The sequence below is a fragment of the Ammospiza caudacuta genome, chromosome 4 (assembly GCF_027887145.1).
Source record: "Ammospiza caudacuta isolate bAmmCau1 chromosome 4, bAmmCau1.pri, whole genome shotgun sequence".
NCBI classification, from domain to species: Eukaryota; Metazoa; Chordata; class Aves; order Passeriformes; family Passerellidae; genus Ammospiza; species Ammospiza caudacuta.
Window position 1 is genome coordinate 23,900,771 of NC_080596.1, and position 21,795 is coordinate 23,922,565.

At 40.0% G+C, this 21,795-nt stretch overlaps 1 protein-coding gene across 1 annotated transcript in view; it reads right to left on the minus strand.

Annotated features, from left to right (window-relative positions):
- WDFY3 (WD repeat and FYVE domain containing 3) overlaps positions 1-21,795 on the minus strand; it is a 152,750-nt gene that overhangs the window by 112,420 nt on the left and 18,535 nt on the right. The window contains exon 2 of the mRNA XM_058804209.1: positions 8,136-8,230. The gene's annotated coding sequence lies outside the window, so the exon portion shown is untranslated. The remainder of the gene's footprint in view (positions 1-8,135; positions 8,231-21,795) is intronic.

Below are 21,795 nucleotides of genomic sequence, written 5' to 3' on the forward strand. Positions count from 1 at the left end.
ATCCACTCATTTGATGGCTGGGTCAATGGGATCCTGGGGTGCATCAGACAGATGGGGGAGGCAGTCCTGCCCCTCTGCTCAGCCCTGGTGAGGCCACATCTGGCGTGCCATGTTCAATTCTGGGCTCCTTAGGACAAGAAAGACAAGAAGCTACTGGAGAGGGTACAGAGGAAGGACACAAAGACTATGAGGGATCTGGATCACCTCTCATATGAGGAGGGACTGTGGAAGCTGGACCTGTTTAGTCCGGTGAAGAGAAGATTGAAGGGCATCTCATTACTGCCCACAAAGATGGGCGCCCAAAGAATGGTACCAGACTCTCTGCTCAGTGACAGGATGTGGAGCAATGGCCAAAAACTAAAACACAAGAAGTTCCACCTCAAATGGAGGAAGAATTTCTTCAGCCTGAGCGTGGCATAGCCCTAGAACAGGCTGCCCACAGAGGTTGTGGAGTCTACTTCTCTGATGACATTTCAAATCCACCTGGATGTGCTCCTGTGTCACCTGCTACATACAAGTGACCCTGCCTTGGTAGGAGGGTTGGACTGGATGATCTCCAGAGGTCCTTTCCAACCCTAATGATTCTGTGATTTCTTCTCATCCCATTACTTGGCATAGAAGACTGACACCCACCTCACTAGCACTTCCTCTCAGGTAGTTGCAGAGAGCAGTAAGATCCTCTTCAGGCCTCTTTTTCTCCAGGCTAAACAGTCCCCCCTTCCCTCAGCTGCTCCTCATAAGAGGCACCACCAGTGGGAAAACCAGTAAAGATTGCTATGCTTTGTGTAACTAAACAAGTATTGTAACAATGGGAGAAAAGTATTGTCTTTTCTCCTCACCTTCCCTCTCTTCTGCTCCTCCTTTCCCTGACCGCTGTTGGGTGCCAGAAGATCCTCTGGGAATTACAGTCACAAATTGCAGATAAAAGCAATTCAACCGTTCTCAGTCTCATCTTCAGTCTTCCTGAGGACTGCAGGCAGAGCTACATTAACATCCCGGACTCCCAGGGTGGTTTTGGATCCAGCTCCACCAGACTGCACATGGAAACACTTCTCAGGAGCCTCACATGGAGCAAAGACAAAAGAGCTGATTGTGGACCTTTCCTTACAAAAAACAGCTCTAGCTCCTCAGTAACACAAGAGACTGCTGCTCCCAGAACACTGCCTTGCAGAGAAAGCCTGGGACAGATCCAAGGCAGGACTTAGCTGTTTGGATTTAAAAGTAGCCCATCAGAGCTACAAGGTTTCCATCTCCAGCAGCGAATGTGTCAGATAAAGGATTAAACAGGAAAAAACCAAAGAGGGGAAAGACAACACACCCCCACAAAATAAACACTTAACAAGAAAAAACACAAATCTACAAAGCAGACTGAAACTGCAGACTTTAAAAGCAATATTAATTACTCAAATGAATGGATTCCTCCAGTTCTCCAGTGAATTTTTTTTTCAATGGCACACGTATTAAATGATCAAAGTGGGCATAGATATTTTTGTATATTAAAGCTGGTGTCTCTCATAAAGGGAAAAAGCTGCAACATTTTAGAAAACCCATACTTATTTTGCTCATTTTTGATTGCTGATAAAGAGGTTGGTTTATTTACTATTTACCATAACTACTTTTAAAACTATTTTTGTTTTTCTCTTCATTACTCATGTTCTAGCTCTGTTTGGCAATAAAAGCTGTATTTCACAATGAATAAATGATTTCTCAACACCAGTTTGCAGCGTATTACAAGATTAAATAGGACAGCTAGAAATCCCCCCAAAAGTGAGTTTCTCTTATTCAAAGGGGAAAAATGAAGCCTATAGCACTCAAGAGACAGGGAAAATACTACCTTAATATTATTTTCTCCAACTTATTAGATTTCTTAGAACACATGTAACATAACTTGATAACAAGTTTGCTTCACAGCAAAACTACTGCACTCAGGGCTCATATTAGTTGTATTTTGAAAACTACCCATGTGACAAACTAAAATCAATTGTTTTCTTCTAGCTGGGATCATAAATGTCAACTACCTACTTTTAACTTATTTCTCTAAAGCCAACATCCTAAACACAGAAAATCATGCAGTGGTACATTACTCATTTTATTCAAAAATATCACTAGACTGTGACTAAACCTTTGATCAATCACAGCTTTGGTTCAACTTCTCCTATAGCAGCAAGTCTGAAAACAAGAGGTACAACTTCACACGTGCTAGTCATGAAATTAAATTTTAGTCTGTGGGGGCAAACTATCATACAAAGAATTAAAAGCAGCTAGGATTCATTTAGGTCTCATCCTACCTGGAATTCCTGAAGTTCAGTGCCAGCATCTTAGTTTCCAAGTGGTGCCCTTGTAAGACCCTAGAGACAGGAGGCAAGCTGCCGTGCCTCCAAGGTGCTGCCAGCCCTGGGTCAGTAAACATCCCTGCGGCAGTCAGGCGGCTCTGCCGGGCTTTGCGCCACCAGCCCCCGCGCGGGGCCGCCTGTACCAGCGCCCAGGCGGGAGGCACTGCAAGCAGGGAGCAGCTGCTCCCTCCCGAGGGAAGGGAGCCCTTGCCCACTGCACAGGCCCCAGCCACTGATACAGCTGCTTCACAAAGAATAAATCCAACTCACACAAGCGCCGGATCAAGATGAAAAACTGTGTGCTCAAGTAAACTGACATCTGGTCAGCAGCGCAATCACCGCAAAGGAGAATGATGTATCATGGCTTACAAATTAATTTGCAAGATGACATTTTCCTGCTTCTCTTATCACACAGGAAAGTAAATACATTTCAATTTTGGTTACAATAGAACTAATTATTCTAGGGAAAATAATAAACTAAGGACAAGAGACACTCCTTGTGTGGATCAGATGTAATGTGGATTTTCTTGATTAACTCTTCTGCTTTTCAGGGCTTAGTTGGCTTGTTGTCTTTTTTTAACACTGTTTACTATTCTAGCTTGCAATGCTACTTTCATGCACAGCACCATACAATCTAGTGTTGCAGTGAGTTGTAATAGCCTGTTATAAACTTCCGGGTCCCTTCCCAGGTATGCCTATACCTCTCTCCCTTCCCCCTCGCCCCCTTGCTGAGTGAGTCCTGTCAATCAGGCTTAACATTCCAGGAAGGTCATCATGTGGTTGGTCAAGTTCAAAAGATGCCCCTATGCCCAGAGGTCATTGGCCTGTCTGGGTGTCATCCTCCCCCGAGACCCTGCCCCTCCCACCTGGTTGGTAGCTCACCTGCCCCTTCCCTCCCCCTCCCCCGGGAGCTTAAAAAAGTAATCAGACCATGTGCTCGTTATTCTGTTGGAGCTGTTGCCTGTGATTCAGACCTCTGTGACCATGGAATAAAGCTCTGGATATAACCCTCCGGCAGAATCCGTCTCCTTTTCCTCCTCACCATCGCCTGAAGCCTTCCCTCCTGAGGTAAACGGAGTTCCTACCAAGCCTGGACTTGTTTCAGTGCCCAGCTGCAATCTCCAGCAAGCTAAAGGTATCTCTGGGGTGATACACCACAGTTGCTGCCTTTGGCCCAGCAGCAAGGGTCAGACTGGCCCAGGCACAATCTACCTGGTAATATTGGGATTCATATTCCAATATTCTAGAACTGCCACGTGTTTTGTTTCAATAACAAAAACTATTCAGAAGTGGTAGCATTTTCAACGAAATCCATTATGTTATCCAAACTCACACGTTATGTCTCACCACTACACTTGCCCCTACCCCTAGTAATAACCAAGGGAACAGAAAACAAATTATGATTGAAGCTGCAGTTCTCTGAAAAGAATTTTCCTAGAATGATACTCAAATTACTATAGTGGACACTGCTTTCCAACTAAATTCATCCCAGAAGAGAGCTTGAGCATCCACTTAGTAAAAGCACAACTACTGAATGGAGTTTATTCACATTTTTCCCTTGGATTCACCTATGCATACACACAGTACTCACACTAAAGAAACAGACTTCCTTGCTGGAGGAAAAAACATTAAGAAGAGAACAAAAAGAGAGCGAGTAATTGTCTATCAAATGCACTGTAATGTCATTTACATAAATCACTGAGTAGTTATTTAATGCAAGTCCTTTCTTCTGCAGTGCATCTGTGAAAGTGTATAGCCTCACCTAAATGACTTACACTGTGCTTGGCTGTTTCTGGATGCAAAGAACCTGGGGACAGACATTGCTCCTCACAAGAGAGAAAAGAAGACTTTTCAGTTGCTACCCCTTTTCTCTCACTTTGTGTTTCTTTTAAGACAGTAAGCAGCGTACAGAATGAGGATAACTACTCTTATTTTCTTGTTTATTTTTACGACAAACACAATGCAATAAACAGAGTGAAACCTAACAACATGCTGGCAAACAAAGACACGTGAAATAATTAGGCAAATAAACACTCAATACTAAGATTTAATTGCAACAGTAGTTGAAATCAACAATCAAAGCAAAGGCTTCTTCTCTTATACATCCATATATTCCTTCACAATTTCATCGTACATTTCTTTCTGTAGTTTGATTTTACTTCTCTGTCTTCTCCTAAGGTGACCTTTTAACAATACCAAAGAGTTAACAGCACTTCTACTATACTCTCACTGCAACACAGGCAGGTGGTAGCCCACTTCTGCACTATTATTTCCTCACTTATAAAAATTGCTGCACATCAGTTTCATCTCCCAGCACTTTGAACAGTTATTCTTGCACCTACAGGAATGTGCTTTTGAGATTTCTCCCAGGCAACTTCCTGAAATGAAAATCAAACAAGGGAAAGCGCTAAAACTAGGTTTACCATGCCTCCAGTTTGTTTCAATTCCTGGGACTTGGAAATCTTTCCAAGGGACTGCCTAAGGTTTGCCTTTCAGAGGCTATCACTTATCAGCAATGGCTCTTCCAATATTCCCCTCCCTTTGGGACAGAAGATGGGGCATGAAACCTTCACAGCACTCCTGCTATTCCAATTACAACACTGGTGCACCACTTTCTGCTGCTAAGGTGTACCTTCTCAATTTGTAGTTTTACTAGAAAAACATTTTCTAGGATACCAAGGAAAAAGCCATACCCCAAGAAGTCAGGAAAACAGCAGCAGGGATCACAGAGACAGAGAACAGCATCCCCACAGAGATAACCTAAATAGAGATTTTTTTTTTTGGCCTCACTATGCTTCCTCTCCATAAGAAACTATGGCATCACAGATGGGAACATGTCAGACAAGGGAGTTTTAGGCATTAATCTACTGCGAGCAAAAATTACTGACCCAGTGTGAAATATTAGTGTTTACCTCTAAGGGAGCCATGAAATGAATCTTTCATGATAACCTGACAACTATGAGAAGAGCATTGTGTATACAAGAGCATGGCACACAACACCCCTTTCTATCACAGGGAATTTAAAACAAAGCAGTATGACGGACTCCCTGACACCATCCCAAGACAACAATCATTTCCATATTTCATATCTTATTCTACAAAAGCTCTTAAAAATATGGTCACTCTTCCTTACTCACACATTTTTCTCCCTGTGGCAGAATAAAGAAACTGCTATAAGTAAACAAAGACTTCCTTTCCAGTTCTAGGTTTCAGTGCTACAGTTTTCTAAAGGATAAAAAAGTACCACAAGCTGTGCTGTGAGTGTTGGAAGAGGCCATCCAGTGCCGTAAACTCAGCATAATTAGGTTACACACACTGACTGAGCTCCTTTGGTATAACAAATAAACACAGGGTGAGTCAGGTCAAGCCAACACACACACTTTGCTTACCCCAGTGACAAACAGCTTCATATCAACCCTCTGAGCTGCACATTCTGTCTACTCCCAGACTGACCTCACCTGCACACCTCGTAAGTAAACTCTACTCCATGTACTAAAATCTAAATAATGGGTGCCATTGACAAACCCAGCCATGACAAGCTAGTATAGTATGGAAGCCTACTTCAAATGCTTTTCCAAGTGATCTCAAATCCCTATTAAGTGCTCCACAGAACCATTGTTAATAATTTTTGCTCCTGCAATATAGTAATTTAAAGAAGATCCCATTTAAAAAACCAAAACACTGCACATATTAGGCTCAAAAGAACATCCTTCAGAACCTTATACACTTCTATTTGTATCACTTCTATCCCTTGCCTCCCTTATGCACTAATCTAATTCATCTGTCAAGGAAGCAAAGTAATCAGTTTGACACAATTTTCTCCCTAGCAAATTTATGTTGGTTGGCTGTCTTCCCTTATCTCATTATCTCCTGTGCACTCATAAACTGCATCACAGTTTTTACTATTATCCATGTAGCTGCAGGTAAGTCATTCCACAGCTGGAGAGAAACTCAACATGGCCCCATGGAGAGCTCAACCAAATCAAATATAGCAGGCTTGGGTCTGAAAGGAACGTAACCTAAAACCCTAAAACCAAGATGTTCAGTTCTGCCAGTTCTTGCATGTCCTCAGAACTGAAAGAACAGGATGCATGAAGTGCCAAGGAAATATTTACTACATAAGTACCTGAATAGCAGATCAGGATTCTAACAAGACAGTCTTCACAGAGTCACAAAATAGTCTGCATTCAACAGGCACTTGAAACCAACTGCTTTTACTAAGTCAAGAGGGAGACTATCATGAGAAGAGATGAATTTTTCATCTTCTTTTATTCTCCATAAAGTAGTATATATGTCTCAAAAAAATCTAAACACAATAGGCTCAAGGGAGCTAGGTATTTTCTATTAAAGTAAAAAAAAGGCATATTTCTGTCAGACCCCCTCGTAGGCAGGCTTGTGGTTTTTGTTAATGAATAAAACATTGGAAACAAAAGTGGCAGCACAGAGCTAGAATGAAAGTACTGATGTTGGAGTGCAGGATTTCACATGGAAGGATGTGCTTTGGGGTTTCTGTCTTTCTCTATACTTTTGTTAAATTAGAAGTGATACCTCACACTTTCATATAAAGCAAGATAAAGATGGCGAGAATACATCAATGGCTGCAGCTCTTGATAAGAAAGTGGCAGCACTTGCAGTTGTTGAGCTCTTCATGCCTCAAAGAGTGACGCCAACTAACATTTTCTTGTCTTTTCCCACTGGGTCACTTCGTCACTTTCAGCATCTGTGACATGCTGCAGCCTTTTTTCCACTGGGTTGTTTTTCTTTTTGCTCCAAACAGGTCTGTATGTCAAAGGGTGTCCTAGCAAAGCTTGGACATTACTCTTCAGCAGCCACACCACACACACCTCTATGCTTGTAAAGTAAGCTAACAAAGATTAGAATCCTTTACAGATTCTAAAAAGCCAGACAGATTTAACAGATTTTAACTCAACTGCTCCAATGGAAATTCACCTCTTTGCTTCAGCATTGCACTTCAACCAGCCTACCTCTTCCCTCTCCCCCTATTCCATCTAATTTTACTTGCTACATTCATTTTTCATCAGCAAACCAAGCCTTACTGAATTTAACAGCTACACTTTTTTTTTACTTCACTAGTTAAAAAGTAATCCACTAGGTGACAAATCTACTTAATCATAGGCAACTTTCCAAAAAACATGGAAGCTAGACTGAAAGTTCTAGTTGCAAAAGGAAGCCTCTTGTAGGCCGTAATGTTTGTAGAAGGACTGTAGAGCTCTGGGGAAAAACATTCACAGCAAGCAGTCTGTACAGTTTGTACAAACCCAAGTAAACCAGGATTTAACACTGAAATACAAGTCACTTGAGGCAGAAGCAGAGATAGCATTACCTCTGTGTGGATACAGAATGGACCCTTCCTAGCCTGTCAACTCTACTGAAGATCAGGAGTATTCTTCTCTCAAAGTAAAAATTAGAGATTTGAGAAATTCAAAGAAGAATCAGGCACTATAGACTCATGTATTATGATCATTCTTACTGGGTTTTTTTTAACCTATTGATGAAAACCTCCACGTTTAATGCAGCTTGTCTCTAAGCATGCATCACACCCACACAACTTTCTGTGACCACTCAGCAATGTATTTCCACAGCATCCCCACAAATAAACAGAATCCTAAATTTTGTTTGGGTAGAGCAATTTTAAGCTGACTGTATTCTGACAGTGCTTGAATTAACTCCCTTTCTGTGACAGGCAAATGAACTGCTTCCTACAGAATTTATTGAAGGGTGTGCCAATTACAAATCAAAAGGCAATTTCCACAAAAGCTCTTCAACATTCACATCACTAACCTCTACAGCATTCCTGGGATCAGAGCAAACAGCTTCAAGAGAACAGGGCCCATTCCTTTCCGAGGTTTCTCTTCAACACCAAAGCTGCTCTCTCACTAGGTAAAAGAGAAAAAGGTTAGAATATAAATGTGACAATGAAGTCACAGAGCTCTGCTCTTCTGAAATGAAAGAGGAGTCATTCCTATGACAACTGGACTTTCACAAACTAAGAAATCCTTTAAATAGCTCTAGGAAAAGGAACAGTAGCAAACTAGAAACTGACAACACAGCAGTATTTCTCTGATTAAATGACACTCACTGAGAGCATATGAAGTGCTAAAAGAGTTAATATAAAGCACAAGCCTAGTAATTAATGCACTGACAGCCCATGATCAGCAAGAGCACCCCTCTGAGGAAGCAAGTGACTTCCCACCATTACAGCACAGGAATAAGAACTAAGCTACATTGATATTAACCTAGCTGAGCAACTGCGAAGCTACTGAACACAGTTTTCCCTGGCCTCTCCCCTAGTTTGTCTGCCTCTTTATTTTCAGAGTTATAAAATATTCATCTTTGAACCTGCAAGCAGACACACACAAGCCAACAAGGGGCATCAAGTGTGAGCTCACTTCAGCACAACTCCAGGAATCCATCACCAGGTTCTCCAGCTAACCCAGACAGGTGATAGAGGCAGTAAACCCAGCAGTGGCAACTGTAGGACCTGGCAAATAACTAGGTGAAATGCTGCACCTTGGTTATAACCATGAATTGGCAGACCTCTGATTATTTTACCTCTGATTCCCAGTCAGTCCCATTTGGCACTATTAGTACAGGGCTCCTACACTCCCGAGCACCACACAACACAGACATACCTGAAGCAACTGGAAAAACTTCATAATACTACTTATATAATTTACTGTTTTAATATTTTCTACGTTAAAAGAAACAGATAATATTTTGGAGTGGGGAAACTGGCTTGGGTAAAAAAAGCAGTACAGCATCAGACACCTTTGAAAGGCTTTGTAAGAGATGGCACTAATGTGAAGATCTCGCTCACAGCGATGTTGCAGAGGTTAAAATTTTGTTATGATGTTGTTCTATGCTCTAAAATCTTTAGTAACTTGCTAGCAAGTTCAAGTGTTCAGCATTAACAACTAAAGGAGAATTTCTCTCTTAATTCCATCATCCATGACCATGAAATCTTCTCCCTCCAGTTCTATCAGTTCATGGGCAGAGTAAGGAACCATCAGCCACAACCAAATACCACCTGTGCACACAGCATGTAAAACTGTAGAAATTGGACCATGGAACTCAGAAATTCCAAAAGTAGGGAGAGCACTTTGATTTTATCTCTGCAGAAGCAAGTAAATATTTAAACTAAGATGATAAACAAATGTCCTTTTGTCATAGGAACAGTTACTGGACAAACCTTAAAACAAATAAGGAACTGCTGTTTCAGCTATCTTCATTTCACCCTATTAAGAACTTTATTATGTAACCAAATGCCTCTCAGGTTCAAAATTATATTTTTTTGTTTTTTAAATACAGACAGTGGAGGTTTCAGGCTCCAAATCAGAACAGACTGTGATTGCACTGAACTTAATTAATGCTTACTATATTAGCAAAGCTCAAATGACCAATAACACTACAAGTACACAAAACCCACAAGCTTCCTTGAGCAGAAATTAAAGGGTAGTATCATCATCTTTTCCAGCTAAAACTGTAGGAAAGGTCATGAGGAAGTACAACCTTGAAGACAGCTTGCAACCCTCTCTCATATTTGCTATTTACTTGGTCCTGAACCAGAAGTTTATCTATGGTTTATCTATACTCCCATAGTACATTTAGAATGCCTTGTCTCTAAGTCCTGATTCCCCTACATTTATCCTACTTCTATATTTTGTCAGGGTCACAACAGCTTGAGAAAGACTTTATCAAATGTATCTGTACAAAGTTAATTGTTTTGACTTGCAGTCTGAAAACCAATAAACACAGGGGAGCAGGAGGTCCTGTTTAAACATAGTTAACAAGAACTAAATGCCTTCTGTGGTGCCAAAAAAATGAAGCACTCCTACCTTACTTCCATCAACCAATCTTCAGCATTGCCCAAGCTTTAATTCTCCCTGTGGTCATCAGTTAGCAAAAGTGACTGCAAGACCAATAGCACACACTATCTACACTACAGCAATGAGAAAAAGGAAGATGTTTTCAACCTGGAATATCCCAAAACACCAATATCCTCCAAAGAAATGCAACTAAACTAAGCAACAAAACAGGTTAGTTTTGAATCCACCAGTCAAGAGCAAAACTCTAGAAGCACCAAAAACACTTCAAATTACTCCAGTCTCTTCACATCCCCAGTCTAGCGGAGGCACAGGAGCCCTCAAGAAGAAATGGCAGCTACTCTGACAAAAACTCTACTGCAATTTCTGAGAAAGGAGAACCAGTTCTGGTCAGTGTCAAGAGGGCAGCATAGCTTAGTCACCTTTCTGCCTTATTGAATCTCCAGTGTAAAGGAGAAATATCTCTCGGAAGTATACTGACTGGCATGTTCAACAAAACCTTTCCTGGACAAAAGGATTATGTTGTACAGACAAGATTCAGATTTAGCTTTCCTAGATGATTTCTTAGGGTATTCACTCTCTCTCCAGCTGAACTAGATTCCTGACTTTCCACAGGGACAATGGATCTCCTGGCAACACACAGACAATATAGTACTCCATGGCTATGCTGCCTCCAGGCTTCCTTGTCCATCTCTGTCCACTAAAAGGGTGCAGACAGGAATGTAAGTACATGCCGAAGCTCTCCAGACAGGCAGCACCTTGCTCTCTGGCTAATGGCTTTCCCATTTGCAGATCACACACTACCCAGAAGCTGCTCAAACCCACAACAGAAAAGCAGCACAGCAAAGAACCAAACTGCCCATTCCATATCCGGCGTCTGCTCCTGACCGCTTCCAAAGTGTCCCAAGTGGCAATTACCTCATGAAAAAGTACACCATAAGTAACAAATACAACAGGGAGTTGTGGTGGCTCCACTTGCAGTGCAAAACAAACAGGGTGGAGATTTCTCCTCCCCAGAATGCTGCACGCACAGGTAGCGTCTGACTCAGCCCACGGCAGTGCAGATGAGGCGTGCATCACCTCATTTTCATGACCCACCACTGAACCCTGGCAGCAGCCTCATCTATTACTTTCCAGAAGTGTCATTCAGCACATTTCCAAGTGTCATTCCCCAAACAAGTCTCAGCCATCAAAAACATCCCCACCCATGGCTTACATAAAGCTCCCTGCTGCACTGAAGGGCTTTCCTTCAGTTCAAAGAGTTGTAACGTATAATTTGCAACTCTTTTCTCAAAACGTAATATTAGGGTGGCCAGCCTGAGCATGACCAATAAAAACCTAAGTGACACTTCACCACAGTTACCATCAATTTTAACAGACATTATCTTTTTCAGACAAGTAACTATCTACAGGCAGATCTTTAAGAGTTTATTTAGGTAATCTGCATAATTACATAAGGCAAAATATTATAAATTAAAATATTAAATATTAAAATTAAAAATATTTTTCCATCATATGAATAAAAGCTTTTTGGCTTTTATTGGCTGAACATGTGTTTTATAACAAATGCACTCTGGAACTATAAGGGGTTTTTTTTTGTATAGACATGTTGAGCTATTTCTTATCCAATCACACTTCTTCAGAACTGATGCAAAAAAGTTTAAATCAAGTTCCAATAATATGTATTTATGACTTGAATAACTTCTCTTAGCTGCCATTACACCTTTGTTCTTGTGAATTAAATAATTTGCTTGCTGTAACAAGTGTTTCCAGACCTATATCCGACTAGGTATTCAATGAGGTGCTTTAGGTCTCTTTTTATTTTGCCTCAATATCTGTACTCACTACTTCTAGAGCTTAACAAATCAAATAGGATTTGATTGCTACACCCAACAGACATCATACAAAAAGTGCTAAATAACAAAACCTCAGCAATCACAAACCACTTGGTTCCTACAAAGAGGAAAACTGATCAAGTAACACCATTCAAATTTGCTTTTAGGTACATCTTATTTCTGAAAAAGAAATACAAATGTTATGCAGACTCCCATCTTAGTTGCTTTCCCCTTATTTATTTTCCAAATATTCCTCTGTGCATAAACTATGTTTATCAACTTTATGCACACCATACTGGTGCCATCAGAATATCAAAAAAGGAAAGCCCTACAGGAGCATAAGGTTTCTTCTGTGTCTACACACACAAGTATTCAACAGAAACCTATTCACATCAAACCAGGCATTTTCCTCCCTGCTTCCACATTTTGCAAAGTTACAAAACTCATTCACATGTTACATCAAAGGGGAGTCAAGGAAGACATTACATATAAACTGTTGTTAATAGGAATTACAGTACCTGAGTGCTATCATTTACTCCACAATGGATAAAGAAAAAAATCCTGCCTCTGATGAAAAGAAATCAAAGGGATCATAAACATTATGTGATCCAAGTATATTTTCCACCTTTTCTAGCAGACATGTGTGCTCAGCATGCATTCTCAACCTCACTGGTTCACCTTCAGACACACTGCAAGGGATGTCAAAGCCCGCCTTCAGTCAGATGTGGTCAGGACCATAGACCAGCAAGAGCCTGGATCTGAATTCACACTATGATAAGAAATAACTTTGGCAACAACATATTTCTGCTGTACATAAAATCTGAGAGAAGAAACACAAATGTGGGCAATATGTTGTAAAAGTACTCCCAGCTGTTTTAACAACAGGATCAGGATGGAAGAGCCAGATGTTTCCCTGCAAAGACAAGACCTTAAAAGCCAACATAAGGGTCAGACTCATTTGTAAAAAACAAACAAAAACCTCAAACAGGTAAAAAACTAGTTTCTATCTCCCTTGAAAACACTCTTCATTACTGTTTCTTATTCACTACTTCTGCTAAAACAAACTCTAGTATTGCAAAACTGCACGCAGGAACAAGGAAAGAAAGGTACCACATCTGTTTCCAGTAAAGTTCACAACTCCAGCACCTGGGTACTTTCTTCTCCTCACTAGCATTCCTGGATTCTTTTGCTTTTTGTTTATAAATCCAACTCTCAGCACTCTTGTCATACTTCCAAATGAATGAATGCATGCTTCCTAGTGAAGACTCCATTACCTCCTGCTGCTCAGGGAGGATGAAGGAATGCATTAAGGCACACACTTCACTTTCTCAGAGATCAACTGCAGAGGTTCACGGTAGAAAACAGCAAAAATGGCACACTCAAGTCTACAGACTCTTGTCAAAACACACTGCTTAAAAACTTTCAGACTATTATTCCATCCATCTTCAAATTAGAATATGGTTGAACATCCGTAACTCTGTGTTCTTGGTGTCCCGAAGACCCAGTGTAACACAGCTTGGAAACACTAGAAAGAGGACACCAGAAGTGAGCACAGAGGAAACACCACTGCAGCTTAAATGCAACTTTATGAAGGTGGAGGGAGAATAAATAATCCCAACAACTAATCATGTTTAGACAAGTAAAAATTAATTGAGTGGAAAAAAATGAAGATGAAGATACCCTACTCTGTGCAACAACATGCCAAGTTCCAAGCCAATCTTCAAAATACCTTCACACTCAAGAGCTAAGGGAAGTACCCTCACAAAAGGGGTTTTAATGACAGACTGTTACAGCCACCCTACTATATACAACTCTTAATGTTGTTCCTCTTCATTGAAGTTGTCCAAGAGCCAAACACAAACAACAGAGACACTTGCTAGATTGCCTGGGCACCATGCACTTTAAAGTTCCTCCTTAATCTAAAAAAATCTGCCTTTCAGCCAGGTTTTTCCCAATATAGCAAAGCCTGAGAAGATGTAGATGCAAATGGCCAATCAGACACAAAAAAAGGAGACATCACCCAAGAGAAATGGCTTGAGCTGCAGCTGCATTCACATCTCCTCCAGAAGCATCCTCTACACAGAAAAGCACAATGCAAAACAAGAACTTCAACAATCTGGCACTGGGTGCAATTTACCAGCAAGGAAAATTTAACACCAACAGTTTAAACTTTTTTAAAGCAAGACAGTGAGTCAAGGAAATAAATCCAGTCTCATTTGTGGGCAAGCTCTTTTAGACAGCCCAAATCTTGCTTCAGTGTAACTGCAGTCATTTGGAAGTCAGGAGGTCTGATTTCTATGCCACTGGAAAGAAAAAATGCTCCATAAACTGCATTTATGTTAAGTCAAAGCCAAAATTAGTGTGAAAGAGGAACAAGAAAATTGTCATACACACTTCATGTTACTTCACCTTTTAATTACTCTCTAATTAAATTTGCATGCTTTGATAATATCTACTATTATAATTTGATGCTCCAAATGGAAATAAATGCTAATTCCCTCTGCAAATGAACCATCAAAACTACGTACATTTAAATAGATTAGAAAAATTTATTTCAAGTTGTCTTCAGAATGCTCTCACCTGCCGAACTCAATCCTCAATTTACAAAAGTCTGCCAAGGATGCGTTAATTCAGGCACCTATAAACTGTCTTCTGCTCTTAACAGCAAAGACAAGTGCTTCTTTTAGAAATAAATCACAATGTGTCAGTGCTAAACTCCAGATGCTCCCTACACAGACATGCTGAACTGACTTGTAGGCCACCTGTGACATAAAATTTCATTAATTATATTCTTGATAAGAAGCATTGTCCTTACATAGAGGTTTTCAAACTAAGCAAGTGGGTCTTAACATTATAGCACTGTGATCTCTGTCACTGAAACACTGGATGTTGTTTGCATGCAAATACAGAATGACACAGGATGGAAGACTTCTGTGAAGCTCAGTGCTGTCCAACCTCTGCTCAGCACAGGGGCAGCTCAGATCAGCTGCTCATGTGAGCTCCAAGCATCTCTGAGAGTGGAAATCCCACGGCCCCTGAGAGAACCAACTGTGCTGTTTACCTTCATGGTACAAATTTCTACCCTACTTGTAACTGGCCTTGTGCTGCTTGTGTCCAATGCCTCCCATCTTATCCCTGTGCATCTCCAAGAAGACAGTCGAAATTTCTACAATGGTCACCTCTTCTGAATTACAGATTAGTGACCTCAGAGATACTCTATAAGTTGATCAGATATCTGAGGACAGAGCCCTTAATCAGATCAGTCAGGTACACATTGATACAGTAAAAGTCTTTTTTATACATTATTTTATTTATGAATGAATAAAATAAACCTAAATAAACATACATAACATTTTGCTTCATCAAATGAGAAATAAAGACCAGAATAATAAAGAGGGGTTCTTTATTTCAGGAAGCTAATGCCTGACTACTATCAGCTTTCCATAAGATGAACAAAACCCTCTGGATATAGAGACAAACCCTGATTATCTAAATCACTGGTATCTAAAATTCTGAAATCCAAAAGTGAAATACCTGCCTGGAGGACAGATGCTCTGGCATTTCTAAGAACAGATCCGTTACCTTGGTATTTGAAGGCTTCCAACACAATTCTAAACCTAAGTTCAATTCCCCCATTGATGGGTGTATGGTTGTTTCTTTTACAAAGAGAAGTGTATAAGTTGTTACAAATAGTACACTCAAAAGTAAATAAAGATTTTTCCCTCTCAATTAGTGTCTACATGCTAGCTTGCTCAATAGAGCTACACTCACTGATGCTATATTGCATAATGTAATCAATATATCACTATGTTATCCCTGCCATTAATTCCAAGCTCATAAGCATTTTTATTTACTTTAATTAATCACAAAGTTACAATTTCCTAACAAGGACTGAAGGCTGACCTATATTAAAAGATGCCACAGGCTACTGGCAAACCAAAGAGGAAGTCAGGCTTTTCACAGCACTGAATGATGGGAGGACAAAGGACAACAGATATAAATTGATACAAGAGAGGTTCAGACCGCACATAAGAGAAGCTTTATTCCTCCACTGAGGACAGAGAGGCACCAGAATGGGGCCCAGAGAGGCTGTGCTGTCTCCAGACTTGGAGGCTTTCAAGCCATAACAGGATCCAGCCCAGTACAACCTGGTTCCATCTCAGCTGGTCCAGCTGTGAGCAGGAGGTTGAACTACAGCCCTGCCAAAGTTTCCCCCAGCTTGAGAGATCCTGAGAGGTTCTCTTCCCCACTGTCGTGTATAGAGCAAATTTTAATCCCAGTGTCCCATTCTAGTATTTAATGTGCAAAGTCAGCTGCCTTGCTGCCCTGCTTTCCCAAACCTCCCAACTGCATGGATTCTTTTCCCTCTGCAGCCTTCAGCTTCCTGCCTATCCTGACACTTCACAACAGGGAAGGTAACCCTTTACCAGTGGACATAATTTTCTCTCCAGGCATCTACCTGAAGGCCAGAAAACTAGTCACCACATCTGGAGTACATGAAAAACAGCAGGAAAAATCAGAAAGCAGACAGACTATAGAACATGCTGGGCAGAGGACAGGTCCTCCCCCAAGCATGCAGACCTCCTGAATAGCAAAGCCTTTTGTATTTAACTCACATCCAGCCCTACAAGTTCCAAGCAGGTTCCTCCAGAGCCCTACCAGACTGGGTAGTCCAGCACACAAGTCCTGTGACAAGTTTTTCTCCCCCTCCTGCAGTGTGGGGGTAACATTTTGGCCTGTGCTAACAACTCCTCCTTAAAAAGGATCACAGAGAATCTCAGCATAACATTTTGGTGGTCCTGCCTGGAGTCAAGACTAGGGTACTACCCAAAAGCACCTGTCATGGTGAGCTGTGTTTGACAGCAGCACAACCACTTGCATGGTGCTGTACTTCAGGTAACATTTTAATAACGGCAAGAGCTGTCTTGCATGTGTGAATATCCGCTTTTGTCCATGGAAAAATTGTCCCAGAGCTAATGGAGCCATAGCTGTGCTTCCTGGAGAGCAGCTTTAGCCCACATGCACCTCCTCAACAGCATCCTCACCTCAAACACAGCACTGGGCCACTCACTCAGAGTGTGCTGAAAGGAAAATTAGGGCAGCTGGCAGAGAGGAAGACGACTTCCAGGTAAGCGGCCAGCCAGGCTGCACACACTTCCCAGCAGTGCTCCTGCCCTCGGCTCAGCACACAGCTCTCAGGCTGTGGGCTGCACAGCTGCTGTCCAGGTATATCCAGGGATCAGAAGAAACAGATTTGCAGCAGAGCTTCCATTTCTGGGTTTCCAGGTAGCTATTTCTGTTCTACAAGAAGTCTCTTCTGGTCAGTGACCTTCGACTCCAAGCCTTGAAGGGCATGTATTTCAATAAATTGTTTCTTTGTTGTTAAATTAAATGTTGCCATTCTGAGAAGGTCTGTAGGTCATGTCACTTTCTGACAGAGAATTTTGCCAGCTCAGATTGAGCTAAGGCAGTAAGTAGCCTGTCCACCAAAAGAACAGATCAGTATGTATTTAAATGCTTATGAATAGCCTGAAGATACTGTTCAACATTGCAACTGAACAAGTCAAAGTTGATGATATACAGGAATACTAATAATAAAGATTTCTTTATTCTATCACACACTCTACCATCAATCTTAAGCTCCCAGATTCTGTTTCCAAGGCCCATGCACAGCTATAAAACATTTTGTAGTTATTGTGGTGCTAGTCATATCACTACAATTTGCCAGCCTTCACCTCTCAGGAGAGTGCTGCAGAACTCTCTCATCTCACAGAAGAGTCTTTTTACTCAGCTCCTTGAACTCCCACTAATAACCAATTGTTTGTGCTCTGCAAGTTTGCAAGGCTGGTATATATTTGGACAGCTCTCTCCAGGTCCAATTTCTAAATTAAATGAAGTAACAAGGCATGTTAGAAAAGGAACATTAGGACAACAATTTCCGCAAATGCTAATTTTACTCCAGCATCTGATAGTAAATTAGATGATGCTTTATTCTAGTAACTGCATGGAAATAAAGAAATCCACTAAACTACAGCCACAATCCTGATAGAAGACATATTCTGAATAACATCCAAGATCATTTATGGTGTTCTTGGGAGAGCTTGTTCTGCAGACTGCCTGCAAAGGCCTCACATCTTTGGATTCTGCCTTCTTGGCGGCTGCCAGAGATCTCATTTTGAATCAAACTTCCCATCTTGCCCAGTTAATACAAATATAGGAAATAAATTGTTTTAAAATCCCAACAAAGATCAGCAGAATAAATTGATACTGACTATCCCAATAACTGCCTCAGTTTGCAATGTGAAATCAAAGAGTGTCCAAAGTAAAAAGCCACCTTCTTGTTTAGCAACCCCCAAGTTAAACAGATATCTCCTCACAAATGAGGGTCAGACCTCCCTGTGCAGCTTATCACTGGCACTTAATAAACAAAGCTAATTGAGTTTTTTTTTCCTTGAACTAAAGGGAAAACTAAGGTACTGCAGAACAAGTCCTACAAGAAAAAAAGAAATGTCTAAATGGAGTCACTCTTAAAATCATCTGCAAAAATTATGACCATGTACTTCTTTCTCTTCTTTGAGACAACAGCAGTCACTACTTGAAACATGCCAGTCTGTTTCTTAAGAGTGTCTCCCTTGACTACTCCTTCATTCCTCAACTCATCATTCCTTTTTCCTTTTTTTCTGAGATGTCAGATCCAGGAGAGATCACAGGCCAGTAAAGATCTCAATACCCACTCCTGATCATTATTAAGTCACATTCAGATCAGTGAGTAATACTAATTTTTATTTTTATAAATACATTTTTATTCTCCAAGTTACAGTGTAACTTGATGTATTGCCTAGCAGTCCTAAGAAGTTGAAATTGTAGAACACAGAATTTATTTAATTTTCCATGTTTTCTTTCTGTCATTCTACACAAAAAGCCTCCTGCCAAGACTTCACACATGATGTCTTTACATAAAAATCCATGGGTAAATGTTCAAAGCAAAATCTGTAAAAACACATGGATGCAAATGTCAGATCCAGACAATTTTCAATGGCTGAATTTTAATACAAGAGGAAAAAAGTTAAAGACACTGAATTACTTAAGGAAGTGTAACTTGCCAATATGAAATCACAATGTCTCTTCAATCATCCAGTAACCTCAATATTTGCATGATCTGCTTGACAAATCATGAAGAAATGTCGCAAGAGAAAATATCAACAGTTCAGAGATTTAACTCTTTTTCCAGTTATCCAGCTCTCCCTCTTACACAAGCACAGAATCATATCTTCATTTGTACATATTTCTAATAGATTTGTAGTTACTGAGCTTGTGTATGCATGAAGTTTTTGTTTCCATAGGGATTTTTGTCTTACTCTGTTTTGGGGGCAGGTGCTCTGCCTTGATTTCGGGTTTTTTGCTGAGGAAGGGAAAGGGGACAACATTTAGGAAGAGGACTCCAACAGCTACTTGATGACATCTTGATCCTTCCTTGCTCTTAACACATTCTTACTCAACTTGCTGCAAATATAAGTTGAAGAACTTATTCTTCCTCTGCCTGTGAGCCACCAACAGTATCATTCTTTTGCAATTTTCCCTCTACTACCTGCCTGGAGTATTTCCCAAATGAAGAAATCCTACTACTTATACTAAATGCAATCTAAGTTGTCCATAATTATTTTTTCTATTGAAAAGTTAAAACTATTTTAAAAGTCTGTGCTAGAACTATCAAAGTAAACCAGAAAAGCAAGATTCTGGCTAAAATTGTGTGTACTATAACCATGTGTACAAAAAAACAATGTCCATAATGGAGAAAAAAAATAAAGAAACCCCCAAACATATAGTAAAGTTTCATTATCATTCTGCTACATGAGAAATAAGTGAAGAAGTTAAAAAAAGCTAAAAACTGGTGAAATATGAAAGCTACTTGTTAAGAGCATTTAAACTGTTGTTTATTTGTGTATATCCCTTGGAAATATTTGTGTATATATTGTTAAAACTATTTAAACTGTTGTTTATTTGTGTATATTCCCTGGATATATTTTTCCAGGGGAAAGGAAGTTACTCTGAAAAATATCATTAATGACACCAGATAGTCATAATTTGATGACTCTAGATTCCTACTCATTCTGTAAAGAAATGTCACATTTGGTTTGCTGTCCATGTCACTGAAAAACAAACCAAAGTTCATGTGATGTTATTTTTGAAAGAATTGAGCTTTTCATGACATAATCAGAAATATTTAGGCTTGCCATGGCAAAATGAGCTGCACTGCTGAACAGTGCAGAGTGTCAAAATAAACACATTTAAAACTGAGATTTGGTGAAACAGAGCTCAAGAAAGGTATCAGGAAACACCATATATACTTCTCTTGTATGAGACAAGTCATTAAGCTTATTGATGTCATCATCTTCATAGATAAGGGCTTCAGCTCTCCTTTAGAAAAAGAAGTGTAACCAAGATAAGATACTAGATTTTCATGCTTTTCCATGTCCAAACAAAATTGTTTTTCATATTGCAACCACAGTCTGTCAGGAGATGTCAAGCTGGAGTTAGTTTCTTTAGAGAGACCATTTCAGGCAATAATACTTTGCTGTATTTGCAGTGAAAAGTTACCATCTCAGTTCTCTTCTCGACCTAGGGTTTGAACTGTGATCAAGCACCACTCTTGATCAAAATTCTTCTCATGTCTCTCCTTACTAGGTAACACAATTGAGATCTACCTCTTGTAACAATAAAGGTACAATGGACAGATTAGTCTGAAATCTCTTTTAAGAGAATTACCATTTCATGAATATGTCCTTAGTACTTAATTAGAAAATCCAAACAGTGCTTAATAGGAAAGAGAACAGACAAAAAACAAAATTCTTCAAGAATATTACTGAACTTGAGCTGCTGTTCATTTCCAGTGTGCTCCTAATACCATTGTAAATTGGTGCCAATCTTCACCTGCAATTCAACAGAAATGTGTAGAATTATCATTTCTGATTGTCTTCAACAGAATAGAAACTTTCCAGTAACCAAACTCAACACTGCACTAAGAGGAGATTTAGGTAATGGCAACAAGGAAAAGAAACCACCAGATTTAAAAACAAACAAAAAAGCTTTTCTCCAAAGTAGGGAAGATTTTCCTCCTAAATTGTTCAATTCCTAAGATTTTGAACTCAACTGCTCAATAGTTTTCAAAACCAATAGTAAGAAAAAGCAAGTCTAAGTTATCATGGTCATCTAGTCACACACTAATTTATGCACATGTTCATTGAAACAGCTGAAGAGTCATTAAATGTTTCTCAGGGATCATATCACTTAAACCCTTGATTAATCAATTGAAAAACTACATATATAAAGCAGAGATATGGAAGCAAACAATAAATATCCCAGGAACAGACACTACTACTAGGACCACAGAATATTTCACTAAGGTGTGAAAAGCAATTTCAAAATTCCCAATTAAAGTTTTCTGCCTTACAAAAACACTGATTTTGTGAATTCTGTATTAGACCAGGGCATTAGCACCACCATGCTGATAAAGAATTAGACATAATATCAAGCTTTTTTCCAGAAAAATCTTTACAACTCTTCCCTTCTCATCATTACTTTCTGGGTCTCTCCAGTACCAGGTGCTCTGATAAAGTACAACATTCTCATATTCACAGTGCCAGAACTGCGAGGCTGAGGGAAGAACTCTAGCAGAACCTTCACTAACAATGGAAATAATCAAGTTAAGTCTGTGATAAATGTGGCTACAACATACATTCTCTTCCAAGCCAGAACTCAGTGTCTCTGTCATGAGAAACTGGA